Below are 20,241 nucleotides of genomic sequence, written 5' to 3'. Positions count from 1 at the left end.
GTTTTTCCTTCAGCTACTGTAACTTTCAGTTCTAGAATTTCATTTATTCTTTTAAAAACATTTACAATTCATTGCAAAATTGTTCAATCTTAATTTTTATTTGTTTCAATAAAGCAAAAAGTTATTTTAAAGTCTGTTTCTTATATTCACACATAAGGGAGTCTCCATGGTTTTCTTTCTGTTGTCTGAAGTTTCTGATGCTTCTTTTTAAAGATTTTCTATTTTTACCTGATTTCATTTAATATAAGACATTATATTTGAAAAAAAACATTTATGGGAGTTATTTCAACATAGGGTGATGTTATCTTCCTCCTAGAAGGGAATTTTATTTCTTTCCGTCGTGTTCCTGGGACACTAGCAGTTTGAGGGCACCTTAATCCAAGTTAGGGTTTTAGATTATTTGGGCAACCTGGATAATTCAAAGCTAAACTATGTATGAGAACTGGGTGACTTTGATTCCAAGTTTTGTCTTCTTGATACAGTGAGACTGACAAAAACTGTTTATATGCTCTCAGATGCATCTTCCATATAGGCAAAAAGTGGTACCAAATAATAGTTCACCTCTCTGGATTTGCAACTCCACTGGCTTTGGGTGGTAATTCCTCACTATCTTATTTACTCTTTTGTGCTTTCAAGCTGACTTTTATTGTTAATTTTAAAAATACATTGCCCCAGCTCTTTTTAGTTGTCTTCAGTGATAAGACTAATCCAAATTACCTAGTGTTCCATTACTAGAGGCAGAAGTCTCAAGCTAGCAAGATTTATAGATTAGTCACCTGTTTAAACTTTAGAGGCTGGTTATACACTGGTTAGGAGAACAATATCTGAACTTCCCTCTTTCTCAGATACTGCTCTATTACCTGTTTGGTTTTTCTTTTTCTTTCTTTCTTTCTTTTTCTTTTTTCTTTTTTTTTTTTTTTTTTGTGTGATTACTGCATTTCACGCTGACAGCCACTTCCTGCCTTCCTTTTCCTAACTCCCTACAGAGCCACATTATGATGTAGAACGCTTAGCAGAAGGGAAGATGTCTACCCACCAATAGCCTTCTCCTTCAGTTAAATATACATATATATTTTATAATAAAAACATACATTTTTCTCTATCTCTATCTATCTATCAATCGATTGATTTTGGTGATTGGCCAGGAGAAAAAGTATGAGATTTTAGAAACGTATAACTTGGATCTGGAAAAACAAGCCATTTTCTTTTGAAAAACTCAGGATATGTGGCATCTTCAGATTCAATTGTATTCTTTTTGTGAGGTGCAGCTAAAGATTCAACTTCTTTTCAACACATGCTTCCGATGGGTCTGAAAGTTGGCATATCAATCTGCGAGTACTTGCAAAAGAGGCTTTCTTAATTTTCTTGGCTTAAAATTCCTTTAAACATGAAGAAGTTTTTTTAGTGAACTTTTATTGAAGTATAGGATAAATACAGGAACATGCACATATAAATGCACACCTGAATGAATTTTGGTAAAGTTAACAAATCCATGTAACCTGGACCCAAAAATAGAACTAGATCATTACCAGCACACAGATGCCTCTTTCTCATCCCCCTTCTAGTCACTGACCACTCAAGGGTAACCACTCTTCTAATATTATACTGTAGATTAATTCTGTTTATTTTTGAATAAATTTACATATAGAATCATTTAGTATATACTTTTATGGCTGGTTGTTTGGTTTTTCTCTCTTGACATTGTGTTTGTAGGGTGTATTAATATTATTGCATGCAGTTGTAAATCATTACTTCTTGTATTCTGTATAGTAATCCACTTCATGAATATACCATGATTTGTTTATCATTTCTACTTCTGATGGACAGTGGGGAGTCTCATCATTTTACAAACAGTGCTGTTACAAAAATTATTGTGCATTCTCATTACCTGTTAGTAAATATAGATAGCAGGAAGATTCTTGAACTTCATCTTCTAAATTTTATCCTGCTCACCAGGATTGTGACCCAGATTCTGGTCCTTGATCTTTTAATTTGGGCCAAATACAGAGGAAGAAGATATGATTTCCATGAACTACTTCCTAGATAAGCTGGGAGCACGTCGTCTGGCTGATGTGGTCTTTTGCTTGAGCTGTATATCCAGAATCCAGTGTTGAACTGGATGAGCTTGTTAAAATGGTGGAAAAATCTCTTTGGTAGAGTGCCTCAGTTTGAGTTAAACCCTGGGTCTATACCCTGAACATCGCTTTGTAGTTTCATCTGATGAACCAAATTACATCTACTAACCATTATGAAGTTTTAGAAGTTTTTATGCTGTGTCCCAGTTGAATCTTTTAACAATGTGAGAAGGCTCAGTTAACAATGTGGCTCAGTCAGCTGGGCGCCTGACTTCAGCTCAGGTCATGATCTCATGGTTCGTGAGTTTGGCCCTGCATCAGTCTCTGTGCTAACAGCTCAGAGCTTGGAGCCTGTTTTGAATTCTGTGTCTCCCTCACTCTCTGCCCCTCCCCTGCTTGCACTCTATCTCTTTCAAAAATATGTAAAGATTTTAAAAATTAACAATGTGAGAAAAACCTGTTTTTTTAAATAAAATATCCAGTTTCTTATGTAAATATTACTACAATCCTATTAGCTAATGACGTTCTGTGAGAATTCACAAAAGAAAGGATATCTGCTTGCGAGGCCTTCAAATTCCTCAAAATTTGCTTGGATAGAAAAACTGCCCATAGAGCAATAAGTGCTTAAAACAGGATATTATAACCAATGCAAGTTATTGTCATATATGCCTCAAAGCTAAACAGATGGCTAATTGGGAATTAGAGTAGAATTATTCATTCATTCCACAAAAAACAAATGAGCCTCTACTATTTGCTCCTCTCTATGCTAATATAATTTACATTAAATTATATTAAATTAAATGTTAATTATATAACATAGTACCGTCATAACATGATCTATAATTTCAGGGAGTGATAAGAGCTAGAGAGAAAATAAATCAGCATAAGATGGGGAGCCGGATGTTATTTTAGATGGATAGTAGGAGGAGGAGTCAGGAAATCACTGAATAAGTGACACATGCAAAGACCAAAGTGAAGTGAGGGAGCATGGCCTTGATCTGGGGGAAAGTATTCCAGGAAGAGAGATTTGCAAAACCAAAGGCTATGAGAGGGAAACAAGAATAGAAGATTCAAGGGGGAGCAAACAGGACAGGATGGCTGGAATATAGTGAGCAATGGCAAGGAGGAAAGGAGGCCAGGTAAAAGAGGAAAAGGAAGACAAGGACCACTTGAATTTGGCAATTCAAATTTTATTTGAGGGCAATTTGAATTTTATTCCAAGGTGATAGCATTCCACTGGATCTTAAGTAGGTGTTGCTAAGAATGTGGTTTGATTTGACATACGGTTGGGAACCGTCAATTTGGTTGCTGCATAGAGAATGGATTGTAGGTATTAAGAATGGAAAAAGAATGGAAGTCTTCTGAGAAACTCATTTGATTCCCTAGGGTTGGGAGATGAGAGAGACATGGATAGGGAAGGCTGCTGCAGGGCAGAGGACATTAGTCCCAAGGAAGAAAGGGATTTAAATAAGTTAGCTAATTGCCAGAATTAGATGAGCCACTACATTTCACTCTTTATTTTACAGATGCGAAAACTAAGGTTCAGAAAGCCTAAGTAACTTTCTAAAGGAAAAAAATGTGATAACCACATTGAAAACAGGAAGGAGTTTGGGGAAAGGTGACTTCTGTCACTAAGTCAATCTATTCGTATGCAATAAAGTAAGATTATTGGTAAGAGTTACAAACATTTTGAAATTGACTTCTGAATCTCTCTCTTTCTCTCTTTTCTTTTTTGAGAACTGAAATTTTGGTGGTGCAAAGTCACCAGCTTATCATCTTGAGTTGCATTTTAGAAAAAGCAATACTGACTCTGAACTTTTTAATGGCAAGTCCAAGCCGTATTAACTTTCCTAAAACTGTTGGGGACAGTGTCTGGCAATGGTAGCTGCATAATAAATATTTGCTGAATGATTATATGATGAAACTGAGAGTCAGAAGAATTCTAAGAAATTATAGAAAAAAGGAGAAAAATTACCCCCTCTGTATACTTAAAGTGTACTGTATAATATTAGTGGTGTACTAATATTGAGAAAGGACAATTAAAGCATTAGTCACATGCTTTGGATTGTGACGAAAACTAAATTCAAATTGATTTAAACACTAAGGAACATTCATTGGCCCATGTAATTAAGTCTAGGAGGGTAGTTCTAAGTTCAGGTATGGCTGGATCTAGGGTTTGTATGGCATTTAAATAATTCTCTCTATCTTTGTGTCTTTCTTTCTCTTTCCACTTATTTGTTTGTCTTTCCTTCACACTGGCTTCATTCCAGGCTGGCTGTCTTCACATGGAGATCCTCCTATGGTTATAAGCTTACATCTTTCAGTTTATTAATACCAACAGGAAGAGTTCCCTTTCCCAAATGGTTCTATCAAAAGTCTTCAGGGGCCAGGCCAGTCAGTCCATGTGAACATGGGCTGAGAGTAGGTGGGGAGTGGTTTCCAAAGGAAGAGTTAGGAATGATTAGCAGAAGTTAGAGTGGACAGTGGCAGGAGAAGCAACAAAGATCTACTACCAAAGTGAAAGGAAAGGGAAATCTTGCAGCCAAAGAGGCAATTTCTGCTTATAAAATCCCCCTAAAACCTAGGGCACCTCAACTCCAGATCAAGGCTGGGCAGGTCAGTATTCAAAAGACTCCTCTGCTTGTAGTACTGACACTGTAGATATTTGTAGATGTTTCCAAAAGCTCTTTCAGGCTTCCTGAGGCAGCTAGATTTTCCCAAGGCCCCTGAGAAACTCAACAGACTTCTTGGGTGTATAAGAGCTCACAGAACCAGCAGTCACTGCCATGTTTCTGTCCTCACAGACTCTCCAGTTATTGGTATGAAGCCCCAAATGCCCATGGTTCATCCGTAGCTTTTTTTTTTTTTTAATGTTTATTTATTTGTGTGTGAGAGAGAGAGAGACAGAGTGCAAGCAGGGGAAGTGCAGGGAGAGGGGGAGACACAGAATCTGAAGCAGGCTCCAGGTTCTGAGATGTCAGCATACAGCCGGATGTGGGCCTCAAATTTGTGAACCATGAGATCAAGACCTGAGCCGAAGTTGGATGCTTAACTGACTGAGCAACCCAGTCGCCCACATCCATAGTTTTAAAAGTCATTTTTCATGTTTCTTAAAGGAACCATGAGCCCAATGTGTGCTTTCCTCTGAAGCTCAAATGCTATAAAGTGAAATAGTAAGCCAAATGGGGTGGCAACTTCAGACAAGTGTGTAGATTCTACTCCATGATGAAGGTAATCAAAGAAACCAACTGCCTTCTAACACTCCACAAAAATGCCTTCCAAACAGATATTTCCCAGCCAGTTGAAAAGTGAGTCAGCTAAAGAACTCCAAAACAATTAAATTAATTGAAAATACATTTCGTAAGAGAAATTGGATAGATTATTTGAGGTCATGAGCATCCGCCAACGAGTATTTACCTCAGCATTTGCAGCTTTACTTTGCTTCCCCACTTGTAGCATTTCTGAAATCCACTTATTTCTCCTTTGTGTGTAAATTCTGAAAATGTGTGTTTCTAGTTATGGCTCCATAAGACCACTATTTACCCCCTTCACAATTTTTGTCATATGTGCTAAATCGTCAGGGTTCAGTGAAGGAAGGAGAAATGTCTCTAGGTATTTCAAGCAGAAGGTGATTTAATACAGGGAAATAAGTGCTCACAAAATGGTGAGAAGAATGGAAGTCAGAGGCACCAGTGGGATCTTGGTTTCAATGTCAAAGTCAAAAAACTATGGTCATCACATTTCCACTCTTGCTGCCTCCATAATTCTGTCACTCCTGTGAGGTTGCTAACTGGAAAGTAGAACCCTGAGTCTGACTCCTGCATGCGCTCAAAATGTTCAAAGCTTACTATAACTGCCTTTACTGCAGCAAGTCTGCCTGCACTTTATTTCTGCCTTACAAAACTCAGGCAGCTGCATCTAACTGGCATAGCATAATTCATATCCAAAGCCCTAACAGCAAGGGCATCTGGAAAGTGTAATTTTAAGACTTCTCTCCTTAGAGAGAAAAGAAGAGGTTGAGAGAATGAATCCAAGAATATGTCACTCACTTTACACATTAAAGTTGTTTTTTTTTTTAAAGAAGACCTTATATTTATACTGTAAATGAAAATCCAGGATCATTTTCCATTAACAGAAGGTATTTGTCAAAATAAATGCAAGGAATTTTTTTGCCTTACATTTACCAAAAATATTTTTCCTCCCTGAGAGAACAGAGTAATTATAAAAGGCTCTTTTTCCCCAGGCTTTCCCCAAACTGCACTATTCCCCTATGCTACCCTCATTTATATACTTTGTGTGAGCCAAAAGCCAATATTTGCAATTAAATGACAGGTCATGTGTGAATTAAGGCAGACTTCTATGCCAAGTCATGTTCAAACTTGCCTCTTTTTTCCTGGTTTGGGAATGGAGAGGATCACACAAAACTGGTCCCATCAGCAATGTGCATCAGTGTACTTTGGGAAATGCTTTATTAGATTGTAATCAGTTTGAAAGTGCTTTTATCTCCTCCTCTGCCTTAAGTTCTAGAATAGACCTTACATTTTTTTCATCCAACCTGGAGTTACAAATATGAGAAGGAAAAATATCAGGAATGGTGACTCAGGGAATTTGGGGGAGTGAAACAAAGACCAACAGTCAGTTTAAAGCAGGGTCTTATTGTCTTTGCCTAAAGTGGGATTCACTCCTACAGGTTGAGCTATAAGTTCTGGACAAGAGTTGTCCACTTAACCAACTCCTTTCCTGGTGCTTTGAGTCTACCCTTCATGCTACCAGCTGACCAAACTCATCTCTGCCATAAGGACCATTGTTTTCTCCTTTCTTTCCTCCACTTCCCCCTGGTCAGCCCACCCCTTATCCTCCCATCCCCACTCTACTTCATTCCCCACCCCACCCCCACACACACACAGCTTCAGTACACCTCATTGTCTGCCTTTCAAGAGCTCCATGAATGTCTGTTTTGTTCAAAGCAGAATCTATAGCATCTAAAAACTGCTTGTGATAGACATTCAATTCCCACTAGTTGAAAGAATAACAAATGGGTGAGTGAGCAGTCAGTCTGCTTGGCTCAGCCAGGCTAACCCAGAAAGAAACCTGAACTATCTCAGACTCATTCTGGACTTTACTGTGTTTCACAGAACATCAGATTGATCAAAACTATTTATAATGGAATGCACTCCAGGCTCTAGACTACATGAATCAAATATAGGCCTTCAAGTCGTTATAAACTGAATTTTGAGATAACGTTGGTAGTTTCCCCTTTTGTCTTAGAGAATGAAGAATTGGATTGAGCTTTGACTCCACTATCTCCTGGATGGCAAGTCACTTTCATTTTCTGAGCCCCAGTTTCCTCACCTGTAAATTGGGGGAGGATTTACTCTTTGCTTAATTCACTACCTGCTGCATGGGTCATGTGAAATTAGGCACTTACCCATGTATTTTATCATTGAAGAAGTAGTTTTCTGAGTGCCTACTGTGTGCAAGTCTTTTAAATGTCATCTTCTTAGTGTGGCATTTTATTTTATTTTAAAATTTTTTAATGTTTTCTTTATTTATGAGAGAGAGAGAGAGAGAGAGACAGCATGAGTGGGAGTGAGAGAGAGGGAGACACAGAATGTGAAACAGGCTCCAGGCTCCGAGCTGTCAGCACAGAGCCTGACACAGGATTTGAACTCGCAAACTGTGAGATCATGACCCGAGCCAAAGTCGGATACTTAACCGACTGAGCCAACCAGGTGCTTCTAGTGTGCATTTTATAATCAACTTATGTAACATTTCAGTCCTACTTTTCAACACTGCTAGTCCTCCCTTCTGCTTTATTTTTCTAACAAGTGCTTTCATTTTTAAACAACTTAATATATGTTTTATTGACTTAATCATATACTATAATTATCTATTTAATTTGTATTGTGTATCTCCCCCTGCTAGGTTTTAGGCTCCATGAGAGGGGATGATGATTGATTGATTGATTGATTGATTTTGCTATTGTCTTTCCAGAGCCTGTCCCCTAGTGGGCACTTAATAAATAATGTTGAATGAATAAACAAATATCCCATGCTCAGAGTACAAGTGCTGATATAAACCAGCCTACCATATGAAACTCAAATGTATTCTTTTATTAGAGAAAACTCACTAAAGAATGTGTATTCTATACAGAGGGCTGGAGTTACATTGAAGGAACAATTAGGAGGCCAGTATATAATCCAGACAAGAAATGACAAAGAAAATAAGGAGACAATTAGAAAATATTGAGGAAATAGAATTATAGCGCATGGCTCCTTGGATATGAGGTGTGGTGGGGAATAGTGAAATCTACATTGAATTCCTAGTCTCTGGGCTGGGCAACTGGGTGGATGAAAATGATGCTCACTGATACGAGGATACCAGTGAAGGAAATGGTTGTTTGAGGACATGCATGAGGAGAGAATTTATGCCGGGTGCCAATGGGCCAACAGATGTTCTCTGAGAGGTTGAATACATGGCTCTGGGCTTAGAAGAGAAATTTAGGCTGGGGATAAAGATTTGAAAGCCATAATCCTAGGCTCTAAGGACAGCATGAAGAGTAAGTATAGGGAAGGGTCAAGGGGACACAATCATTTGGGATAAATATTCCTATCCCACCTCTCCATAGATGAGACCACTGGGAAGTGCCCAATTATCCTCAAAGATTAGCTTTTTATCTATTCCATTTGAGACCCCAGAGTTCTGCACCATGGATAATGGAAAAGACTTTCGTGTACTTAAAATCCAAGACTACTATAGCCTTTTTCAGGCCAAATACCCACAATTATTTTACTTTCTTAACAAAAATGATATGCTAGATAGTTCTGGGGTTGGGGGCCAGAAAACTTGGGGGGCTGATATAGCTTAAGATCTCCCGTGGCTAATGGGTGACCTTGAACAACACATGGATTTTTCTGTCAGTTCATTTCCTCATCTGTGAAATTATGGTGTTGGCCTCCATGAGGTTCTTGGAAAGATGTATCAGGAGCATTTGAGTGATTAAATAATGAAATCTAGAGTAGATATTCATTAAAGATCTTACAAGAATCCAGTTTCTATTCCATTCCAATAATACTTTGTTGTTGGACCCATTCCAGTTCCTGTATATATTCTTTAAAGCATATAGATGCCTAAGCAGTACACAGAGCTCTCTAGTGTGGTCGTGACTAATGCAGCAGAGTACATAAAAAGGTAGAAGAAAATACAGACTCTATACCCCTGTTGTAGGCTGCTGGCTATTGTCAAGCTGCTAGTGATTTATTTAGCAGTCTGGTTGCAAAAAAACAGTACTAAACCATTTGCATTGGTACTTTAGGTTTTCTTTAAAAGCAATTAACCCAAATTAAGACAATATTCACCAAAGGTTCTGAAAACAAAACAAAACAAAGCAAAGCAAAACATAACAATAAAATCACCCATCTACTGATTTAATAGAAGATTTCTTAAAAGTAGCTTAAAAAAATTGGGTATTTATGTTGTGTGCTTTCCCAACTAAGATCTTAATATGCTTTGCAAACTTGACTCAAATGCCAATGGTACTTCCCCCTCTGTGTCTTTCAAAAAAATGGAGCTAATGAGAATTGAAGAAACATGGTGGTATTGAAAACGTAGTCTTTGAAGTTCATGTGTGTAACTGTAGTATATTATTGTTTAGCTGATTTCCTAGCCTTCCTCTCCCCCCCGCCCCCCCCAACCTCCAAGGGAAGTGTGTACTTTCCTGTCCAATTTATATTGACCTTGACCATGTGCTTGTTTAGACCAATGGAATATGTAAGTGACAGTGTTACTGCTGCTTGATATCTTTCTGACATTTGATACTTTCAGCTTCTCCCTCTTTGAAATGGGGTCTTATCCTGAGTTTGAGATACTGCATGGTTCTGCTAATGCTTCTGGACACTTTTTCCTCTATCATGAGAAAGGTTTCTCCCTAGTAGCTGCTCTGTTTTCAGCCTGAATCTCAAAATGAGATTCATGGAGCAAAAATGCCCCAGTGTACCTACAGATGCAATGTGGTCCTAGCCAACTGGTAGACTCTCAAGTATAAGAATAAGTGATTGTTGTTTGAAATCTCTGAATTTCACATCAGTGTGTTAAGCAATATGATTGTGTCAATAGTTACTGAGTATTATTTGGCATAACAACCTTTCTTGTAGATTTAACCCCCCGTGAGATCTCTTGTCTCTGTAACTACTCTGTACAGGGCCTAATTGACTTGGAGCAGATATCAATACAAAGTTGTACTTAGCAAAAAATTGGTTTACAATTTCTTAAAGCTCAGAAATCAATTTTACCTCTCTAACAGTTGACCATTTTTAAGGTCTGGTTCTCAGCCAAAGGCAATTTTTCCTCTAAGGGATATTTAGCAATGTCAGGATGCATTTCGACTGTCATGACTCAGGGTGGGGGTGCCACTGGCATCTAGTGAGTAAAGGCCAGGGATGCTGTTAATATATAGCTCCTCACAACGAAGAATTATCCAGTCACAAATGTTAACAGTGTCAAGGTTGAGAAAAGCTGGCTCAACCCTGTATTTCTTTCTCTTGGGACATATCAAATTTATCTTTGGGCAGCACAGCATTAAAACTGATATCACTCATTAGGAACAAATAAGAAAACTCGGCCAAGTATATGATATCATTCTAGATAGCCTCCTAAAGAAAGACAAGAATTCTTGTATTGTTTGTTAACCCACTGAAAAACATACAACAAAAGTAATTATTTGCTCCCTTTTTGAGATTTAAAAATCTTTAATTGGATTAAAAAAGGATTTCCTTTTTTACCAGCACTTCAGGATATTTCTGTATTGCTCAGAAATCAGAGGCCTCATGATTTAGTTATTCATTTACTCTCTCATCCATTCAAATTATTTATGGAGCACCTACCTTGTGCCAGGCAATCTTAGGATTTCTCGTTCCAAGATGTCAGGTTTAATTCTGTTTGTTTTGTTTTGATTGAAATGGAGTATATAAGAGTGTGTGTTAAAGTTCACATTTATTTTAAAACACCCCAAGAGTAAATATAATCTTTCTGTTCACCCTGCACCTTTGAGCACCCCTTCCTATGTTATGAACTTCAAAAAGAAGTGGAGCCTGCCTTTTGCTAGAGATATATAAGATGTATTGTTTCATCCTCCCTTGTGAACAACTTAATACAACTGTGTAGAACTTTGTATTAGATTATAGTGGGTCCTGGTAATGCCAGAGGTAGTTGCAAAAGTTTTAGTGGTAGCAATATAAGCACAGCTTCACTTTACAGACATATTTCTCAGTGTGTTTTATGTTGGTTTATTTAATAAGCAAATATTTCATATGCTTTGTTAGTAAGAGGCATCCAGCAGAATCTGATACTACTGGTGAATGAAGACAATTTTTAAGCTGAAGAACAATGGCAACACCAAGAGAGAACTGCTGGGCAACAGGCTTTTATCTACCTGAAACAGAAGGAATTTTCTGGCAAATCCACAGATCCATTTGGGTCCTTGAAAATGTCTAATGTAGCAAAAATATCCTCACCTCCAATTGCAGGCTCCAGAAGAAGTCTCTGTTATGAAATGTCCTGTTCCAGCCCTCTAAGCTCTGCCATTTTGAAGCCACAGTGAGCTATATCCCAGTGAGCCAGGGGTTGGAGAGCTAAGGACTCAAGCAGGAAGATAGTGCAGAACCTGACCCTGAGATGAAGGTGAAGACAACACACAAATGTTGTACTTTTCCGGCCTCAGTGAAATGAAATCATGTCCTTTTTTTTTTTTTTTTTTTTTGTTAATTTGATTTTGCTGTTTGGATTCAAACCCAGTATCTTCTTCCAATAATGCTCTTTTCTGTACCCAGTCACAGAAAGAGTAGAAGACAGCCAGCAGGAAAACAATGGTCTGACACTTAAAGAGAAAATCAATGGCAGATGTCTTCCTTTATGTTTTCTCAGCTAATCTACAAAAACCATGTGGGAAGGCTTAGTTCCTATTTTTCAGGTAAGAAAACTGAAGCTCCCAGAGGGCAACTAACTTGAATTTTAATTGAGGCATGTCTGATTTTCAGGTCTATATTCTTTTTCATTAACTACAAAAGCTAATGTTGACTCTCTTTTATGACCTGTTAATATTCAAATCAATATGATTTTTTGTCATGGAAAAATCCAAGCTCTAGCAGAAGGGAGGAAGCAGGGAACATAAATTCAGCCCCTTCAAATCACATGGAGAGGCAAGGAATCTGCTCTGAGTTTGCAAATTTGATTTTGAGGACTCCAGGCATGGGAACTGTGTCAGACTCAATATATCTGCTCATGGACCAATTAGGACCAGGTGACTGCCAAGCTGTTTACTGTCCTCTTCTGACCCACCTGCTCCACTCACAATCATTTTGCAGCCAGAAGATCAGTGAGGTAAAGGTGGCCTTGTGCCCTCTGACTTTTGCCCTCTGCCTTCTCTCTGGGTTTTTTGACACCACATTGGTGGCAACCAGTGGCCACCTGCTTATAGGCACAAGTCATCTAAAGTAATAAAACAAGAGGTAACTGGCCAGAGCCAGCCATTGAATTTTTAAGGTCTAAGCCTTTCTTCAAGAAAACATGGTTTCTTCAAAGAATCAGATGGAGTATAGCAGGTACGTGTGGGGACCCTGGAACCACATTATTCAAACCCTTGAGCAATCATTGGCTATTCTATTTATTCACTGTGTGATGTTGGAGATTTTACTTCACCTCTTCAATGCCTCAATTTCCTGATCTGTAGAACAGACTCATTTATTCGTTTCACATATGTTCTGCCATGTACCACAACCTTGATTCCATGTGCTGGGGATGGAGCATACACAAAACCAACCAAGTCCCTCTGTTCTCATAGAGGAGACAGAAGATAATAGATTTGTTTGTAACATAACTTCACATAGTGCTAAATGCCATAAAATCAAATAAAACAGAGGAAGGGATGGAGAGTTGAGGGAAGGGATGGCAATGTTACAAAGAGCAGAGATGGAAGGCTCTTGGAGGAGATAAAACACAGACAATATCAGAATGATGTGAAGGGAGGGAGGCACACAGTATCTGAGGCAAGAATATCCCAAGAAGAGGGAGGAGGAATATAAAACAAAATATAACAATTGTACCCACTTTATGGGAGTCCATGCAAGTGAAATGGGATAATACATATAAAATGACACCATAGCAACTACTCTGTGAAGGTTAGCTCTGCATACATCTTAGAATCTGAGTTGAAAGAATGGTAAAGTTCTATTCCAACCTTTCCCTTATAATGCAGGTGTTTCCTCAAAGGAGCTTTCCTCAAAGGAGCTTCAGCTTAAGTACCTGTCATGATGAGGAGCTCCTAACTCAAGAAGAAAGGTCTTGCCTCCATTGTTGGGTAGCTTTTCCTTGTGAGGAAGTGCCTTCTTCCACTGAACTTACACCCTATCCAGGGAATCACAAAAACTTACTGGCTCTCTGTTTCACAGGACAACATCTCCAAAGTTCGAAAATAGATTTCCTCTGAGCTCAATCAGTGCCTTCAACCTTTGTTTACCTGTATGGCTTCCAGATTTCTCACACTTTCATTTGATCATCTCAAAAACACAGTAAAATAGGCTCAGTCTCTGAAAAGATGGAGGCAAATGATGAGATTAGCATTTGAGGCTCAAACCTCCCCACTTGAAAGCTCTTCCCTAAAAACACAGCCCCCAGATAAAGAGGAATATGTCTACTTAGTGGTGTGTGCCTGCCCCTACCTGCCATCTTGCTCAGGCATAAACCCAGCCTGCACCAATTTGAAATCACATCCATGATAATGGTTAAGAGAAGTAGTTGACTGACCAGTGCTTCTGGTGTCCTGGAGATTAGAGCAGAGAAGAGAGAAGAGGGTGGCCATGAGCAGTGGTGGGTTTAGGACAGATGATATTGCCATGTTATTAATTAAGCACCAGATCAAAGGGATCAGAATAGAGCTGATGAGTCAAAGATCTTAGGTTCCATTTCCTGTGAGCCAGCCAGCTGGGTCCTGCTACTCATCATCTGCTCATTTCCTTACCCTGCTGGCTGCCTCATAAAACAAGCCATGGCTGCAAAGCTTAGAGGGTATGGACGACTCACCACTCAGCACAAACCCATCCCTGCTGCTAGAAAATAATCTCAAGGAGAAATCTGCCTGATGGTAGATGACTTGGGCCAGGTTGTCTTTAGAACTTACCTACTTTCAAGGAGATTCTCCTTGGCATGACTTCTGAAAGGATGGACAGGTTTTATCACTATGGAGTGCGGGCCTGAATTTTAAGCAACGCATTCAATGGCATTGTGAAGTTCTGTATCATTTTTTTCTGATAAAATTAATGGACAAACATAGACGTTGGGACAGTAAGTAGAAACAGGAGATAACACTAACAGCAGTCATGTTTTGATCTGTTTATTTGTTTCAGTTTTTATATTTAGAACAAAAATCTTAATTCTTAAATTGGATGTAGGAAGGGTGAGTGCAAGAAAATTGAGGCACCCATATTAAGCAATAGTCACAGTACAGACGGCCTCTAACTGCAACTTCACAGTGATTTATCTGCTCTCCTGAACTGGCTTGATAAAGCAGCCACCCCACTGATGTTCAGATGATGCCACTCCAGGACTCAATTTGCTGGGAGCTACCAACTGGCTGAGTAACTGCTGGAAAATAATGAGCCAGTTTCTCATTGGTCATCTATTTGATGAACAGGCAGGTTGGGCAAGGCCAGGAATCTTGTGGGGGCAGATCCATTCCAGGATACAAGGCCATCTGACCTTCAAGTGGTTCAAACTGGGCAAGTTGCCATTTGGGGATCCTGACACTGGCAACCACAAAAATTTGCCGAGTCATCCTACCTGACTCAAAGCTTTTGCTATTGTGGAAAATGTGTCCGCAAGATTTTACTGCCTTCTGGAGCTTGAAGATTTTTTTTTTTAACTTGGCAGAAGTGGGAAATTACTATTCCCTGAGCCCTCTGTACCCAGCTAAAGTCCAGTCATTCTTGAGAGCCAAACTCATGCATGGGTATGTTTTGGATCACTGAAGTACACGATAATCTCTCTCACCCCTAAACTCCTACAGCTTCCACATCAGGGAGTCCACATCAGTGGTCTCAAATTTTACTTGGAAAAAGTAAAAAGTAAAAGTGCTTGAGGGATTCAGTTAAAAAACAGGTTCTTATTCAGCAAGTCTGGGGTGTGGGACATGGAGGTAGTCTGAGACTCTGCATCTCACACAAGTTTCCAGTGAATCCACACTTCTGTAGCAAGGACCCGCTTCTTTGACAAGAGAAATGGGCTGTGTGTGATCTAGCACAAGTCTCCAGATGTGTCTGAATCTTCACGAGGGCTTGTATTCTCTTCCTTCTTACCCTCTCTAACACCTCACACATTGCTATGTGAGCACGCAGTGCTGATACATATCTGTAGAATAAAGAAACTCCTATATGGTAGAAACTCTATTTCTCATTAGCACAATGACTCATGCACAAGTGCTTAATAATTATTAATTGAATGAATGGATGTCCTCTATGGGGACAGTGAGAGACTAACAAAAAAGACAAGACAGAATCTAAGGTCTGGCTTAGATTTTAAGTGTTGGCTGCTTGAATCAAACAGGTAGAAAAATATGGATGCAAATTCAGGAAACAGGGTGTCTGGAATTAACTGATTTACACCCTAGTCATGGGGCATCTCACACATCGATAGACCAATTTCTGTCATGGAGATTTAAAAATTTTTTTTTAATGTTTATTTATTTTTGAGACAGAGCATGAATGGGGGAGGGTCAAAGAGAGAGGGAGACACAGAATCTGAAGCAGGCTCCAGGCTCTGAGCTGTCAGCACAGAGCCCGACATGGGGCTCAAACTCACGGACTGTGAGATCATGACCTGAGCCGAAGTCGGACGCTCAACTGACTGAGCCACCCAGGCGCCCCTGTCATGGAGATTTTTAAAAGCATCTCCACTGTCATGAGAAGGTTTGATCTGTACCGTCTGGGGAACTGTGTAGAGGCCCATAGTCATGACAGGGAAAGAGCATTTACTCAGTAGAGCTTAGTGGGAAAGAAGCCCTATGCTGCCCAAGAAACTGTTCATCCTCAAACAGTGATTTCTGACTGATTCTTTTCAGTGACCTCTGTCTCCTTCTTTCTCTACTTCTGACCACCTACCAACACATACAACACACAGACTAGTTTTTGACCATGGCCTGGAAACTGATCCTCATTCTTGCATAGCTTTATCTGCTAGGAGGTTGGATCAGTGTCCTTGCCACACAACTGGACCGTGACTGAATAAACAGGCCACAGCTGTTCATAGAAAGGGGCAACCATCTCCCAACATGGGAGAAAGAAAGCCACTGAGGGTTGAAGGATGAAAGTTATGGAAATTAAGCAATAGGAAGAACCCAGGTTAAGGCAATGGTTCTACTCTTTAGACTTAAGGAGAAGTTTGGGCCCCTACTCCAACTCCCTACAAGCTTCTTCACCTGTCCTAAGTAGCTCTCTCTAACCTATGGTAACTCCCTCCCTTTGTCTGTTCTAGAACCTCTGCCATTAGAGCCATCCTTTGGAGTTAGGAAAAATCAGACATTGGCTTTGGAAGGCCACTGTTAACTGTACCTTTGACAACTGGCATCTGTAGAGGTGGTGAGGGGGGAGGCTGTAGTTTTCCTTGGAGTATTCCTATATCAGCATCCAAATAGACAGAGCCCTGGGTATTTTCCAGCTCCCTCCAGCTGGATTTGAGGGAAGGCTATAGAGTCTCGGTATGTGACACTGATCTGAACTCTGAGCCTTACTGAGCCAGAATCATCCTGGCTGTCAGACAGTCACAGGGCTCAGGGTCGAGGGGGAATACCCAGATGTCTCTAGGCCAGATGAAGCAAGTCTGCAGCTTGGCGCTGCTTTTAGGCGGGGCAGAATAGATGGTGAAACCCTAGGGTCCTCAGAACCTACAGATGTATACAAGAATGCCCTGAGCTGCACCTGTCTCGAGTTACTGCACCCAGCCTTCCAGCGAGCTCTGCAGTCTGGCTGGCTTTGTTTGCTGCAGAGCTGTGTCCCCTCTGGCTCAGGTGGTGTCAGTCCTCTGCAGGGGCCCAGCAAAGGTCCACCGGGCAGCCTCCAGTCTCCCTGCATAGCTGAGAGCACTGCAGTAAGGGCACAGTCCAGCTCTGGGCTGGCTGCCAACAGCCTCTTGCAGACTGCGTCACAGCAGAGACCTCTTGCTTGCCGGCAAGGAAGGAATAAGACAGCGATGGCAGGAACTTGTAGTATGTCTCTGATGCTGCTTCAAATGCTTTCCATGCCTCTCTGCTGTTTCATGTGTTTCCTCATTCCCTTTCCTTTCCTCCATCCCCCACCCCCACCATGCCACCACATCTGTGTCCTTCTGATGACTCTTCAGGCTAACGTCCAAAGAGAGTGACCCAGACTATAATGCAGCCTGTCGGGACAGTGCTTTCCAGGGAGAAACAGGCTGGTTGACCTGATGGCACGCTAGGCATGTCAGTGAGTACCAGTGTGAAATAACGGAAAACTAGCAGTTTTCATCTAGAGAACTTACCCCAGCATGGAAAGAGCAGGGTGCCCTTGGTACATCAAGTACATCTTTCTGTGTCTTGATTTCCCCATCTGTAAAGTGAGAACAATTTCTTCTCCCATATCTGTTTTATGGGGTCTTGTGAGTATCAAGAGGGATACTAGAGGGCTTCATAAACTTTAATGTACATGAGAATTACATGGGGATGTTGTTAAAATACAGATCTTGATTCCATAGTTCTGGGGTAGGGAGACTGCATTTCTAACAAACTCCCACATCAGTGGATGCTGCTGGTCTGGAGATCACTCTGAGTAGGAGGGGCTAGCAAATAAGAGGACAATTTAAGCATTACAAAGCACCAGGAAACTGTAACAATTTAATTATTTTATGTATTTGCCCTTCTAAAACGCAAATTTGCATCTTAAAAGAAGTCTTCACATCTTTAATTCAAATGAATGTCATTATTTTAGGCATCTCAGATGGCTACCAGAGAGAAAATGTAAAGTTAAGAGGGACTGATTAACATTTCTGTTGTCACTGAAGCTGTCTCTTCCCTTCCTTTCCCTTTTCCTTCTCTTTCCCTCCTCCCAGAAAGAAGATTGAATCTGGATTCAAATGCAGTTTCTTACATAAGCCTGTGGCCAACAGGTGACCAAGGATGCTGAGACATTACCTGGGCCAGGTAATGGACAAAAGAGAGGTTGATTGAAAGCCACTGTTTTCTCAAAAGAAAGAGAATGTGTGTGCACCAAAAGGCATGTATAAGACTTTGATAGCAGCACTATTCATAAAGTCAAAGCTGGAAAGAGCCCAAATGTCTAATAGCAGTAGAATAAATAAATCATGGTATATTTATACAATGGAATACTACATTGACAAAAAAAGAACAAAATACTGTATCATGTACCCTCATATATGAATCTTACAAATGAAATGCTGAGCAGCAAAAGTCAGACATAAGAGCATATGCCATATGATTCCATTTATATGAAGTCCAAAAACAAGTAAAACTAAGAATAGGATTACTTCTGTATGGAGTTGACTGGGAATGGGCATAAGGGAGCCTTCTGGGTGCTGGAAAGATCCTTCATACTGGCCTGGGTGCTTGTAGTACCAATTCACTGCTATGGATTCTTCAGATTTGTACAAATTACTATATGCTTGCTATATTCTAATATAGACATTTTAGAGCTACAAAAAGAGAAAACCTGTTTCTAATTTTACCCCCGATTTTCACATTTCTGGGTTCTGTTCTCCTTCTCTTCTTCCGTCCCACATCTTTCATAAAATGGAAGCCCCTGTTGGCCAAATCAGTCAACTTCCCTGATTTGCTCCCTGCTGGCTTCACAGGTACTTTTGCTAGACCTTGAAACAAAAATAAAACTTGCTTTCTCATCACTTCCCCTGTGACTGCACAAGAGGCCTCAGGCTGTGTAGTTTGCTGCTCACAAGTTCCCCTCTGAGCTCAAAACCTGCTCCTGCCTCAAGTGCTGTGCTCTGGCCACCAGAACCCTTGCTCTCTCTGTGGCTGTCAGTTGCAAACCTGTCTCCTCAAGACCAGAATCAGACATGCAGAGCTGTTTAGTTTGTAGTTTAATGCATGTGTCCCATGTTTGGGTTTCTCCAAGAAGGGTCTGAAAGCTGTGGGGTATCAATTAACTGTTACCACAGTGCTGCCTAATAGGTCACCCCAAAACTCAGTGTCTTCAAACTACAACCATAATTAGGTCTCAAGGTTATGAGTCAACTGGGTTGTCTTTCGGTTCAGAGCCAGGCTCTGCTGATCTCAGCTGGGGTTGCTTGTGAGTCAGTGGTCAGTTGGAGGATGAGTGCTCTAGGATAACCTCACCCCCATGTTTGGTGGTCAGCTGGCTGCTGTCTGGGGAAATGACATGGCTGGGTCATGTGTCTTCCATCCTCCAGGAGGCTAGCCTGGGCATTGCCGTATGGTGGTGGCTGGGGATCCAAAAGAGAAAGGAGAGGTGCTCAAGGGCTCTGGATGTCAGGCCTGGAACTGGCAAAACTATTTGTTTTCCTTGACTCTATTGGTCCAAACAAGTCCAGCCAAGGTTCAAGCAGCAAACATGCTCTACCTCTAAATTGGAGGAACTGCAAAATCACATTGCAATGAGAGTGCATACAGAGATGGGAAGAAAATAAGGGCCATTTTTTTTTTTTTTTTTTTTTTTTGTAATCAATCTGCTACATGTGGCTGGGGCATCAAGACAGTAGCATCGAGAATAGTCTTTTTCTTATTGCAAAGCATCTATTGGGTAGCAGCTGCTACCCAGGCTTCCCAGGCTACACCCTTGACCCTGGCCCCATAAAAACAGTCAAACCTGTCCTTGAGCTCTCTTTTATGCTTAATTCCTTTGGGGCTCAGCAGGCTGTTTTAATCCTGACTGGTCAAACAAATGTGTGGCAATGTGGGTGATCACATAAAAGGAGCAGTCTTAAATATTTGCACTCATTGGAAGCTGTTTTAGTTCAAGTTCCCTAGAAAAGCCTGAAATGGGGATTCTTGTCAAGTGATTTGTTGGGGGAAGATTCTCAGGAAAAGGGGAGGGGACTAGGCATGGATATGGTCAGCCCTGGAGATCAGAATTGTCCTACCCTTGAGACAGGGAAACTGGGCTTTCTTGTCCTC

The 20,241-nt window shown here is 40.5% G+C and overlaps 1 long non-coding RNA gene across 1 annotated transcript in view; it reads left to right on the top strand.

Moving 5' to 3' along the window:
• The window catches only part of LOC121012486 (uncharacterized), a 166,017-nt gene that overhangs the window by 63,565 nt on the left and 82,211 nt on the right, over positions 1-20,241 (top strand). The window contains exon 3 of the long non-coding RNA XR_005782132.1: positions 18,186-18,276. This is a non-coding gene — a long non-coding RNA (uncharacterized LOC121012486). The remainder of the gene's footprint in view (positions 1-18,185; positions 18,277-20,241) is intronic.

The sequence above is a fragment of the Herpailurus yagouaroundi genome, unplaced genomic scaffold, assembly GCF_014898765.1.
Source record: "Herpailurus yagouaroundi ecotype Mexico unplaced genomic scaffold, PumYag 196, whole genome shotgun sequence".
Classification (NCBI taxonomy): Eukaryota; Metazoa; Chordata; class Mammalia; order Carnivora; family Felidae; genus Herpailurus; species Herpailurus yagouaroundi.
Note: the sequence above shows the minus strand (reverse complement) of the source record. Positions and strands in the feature narration are given on the sequence as shown.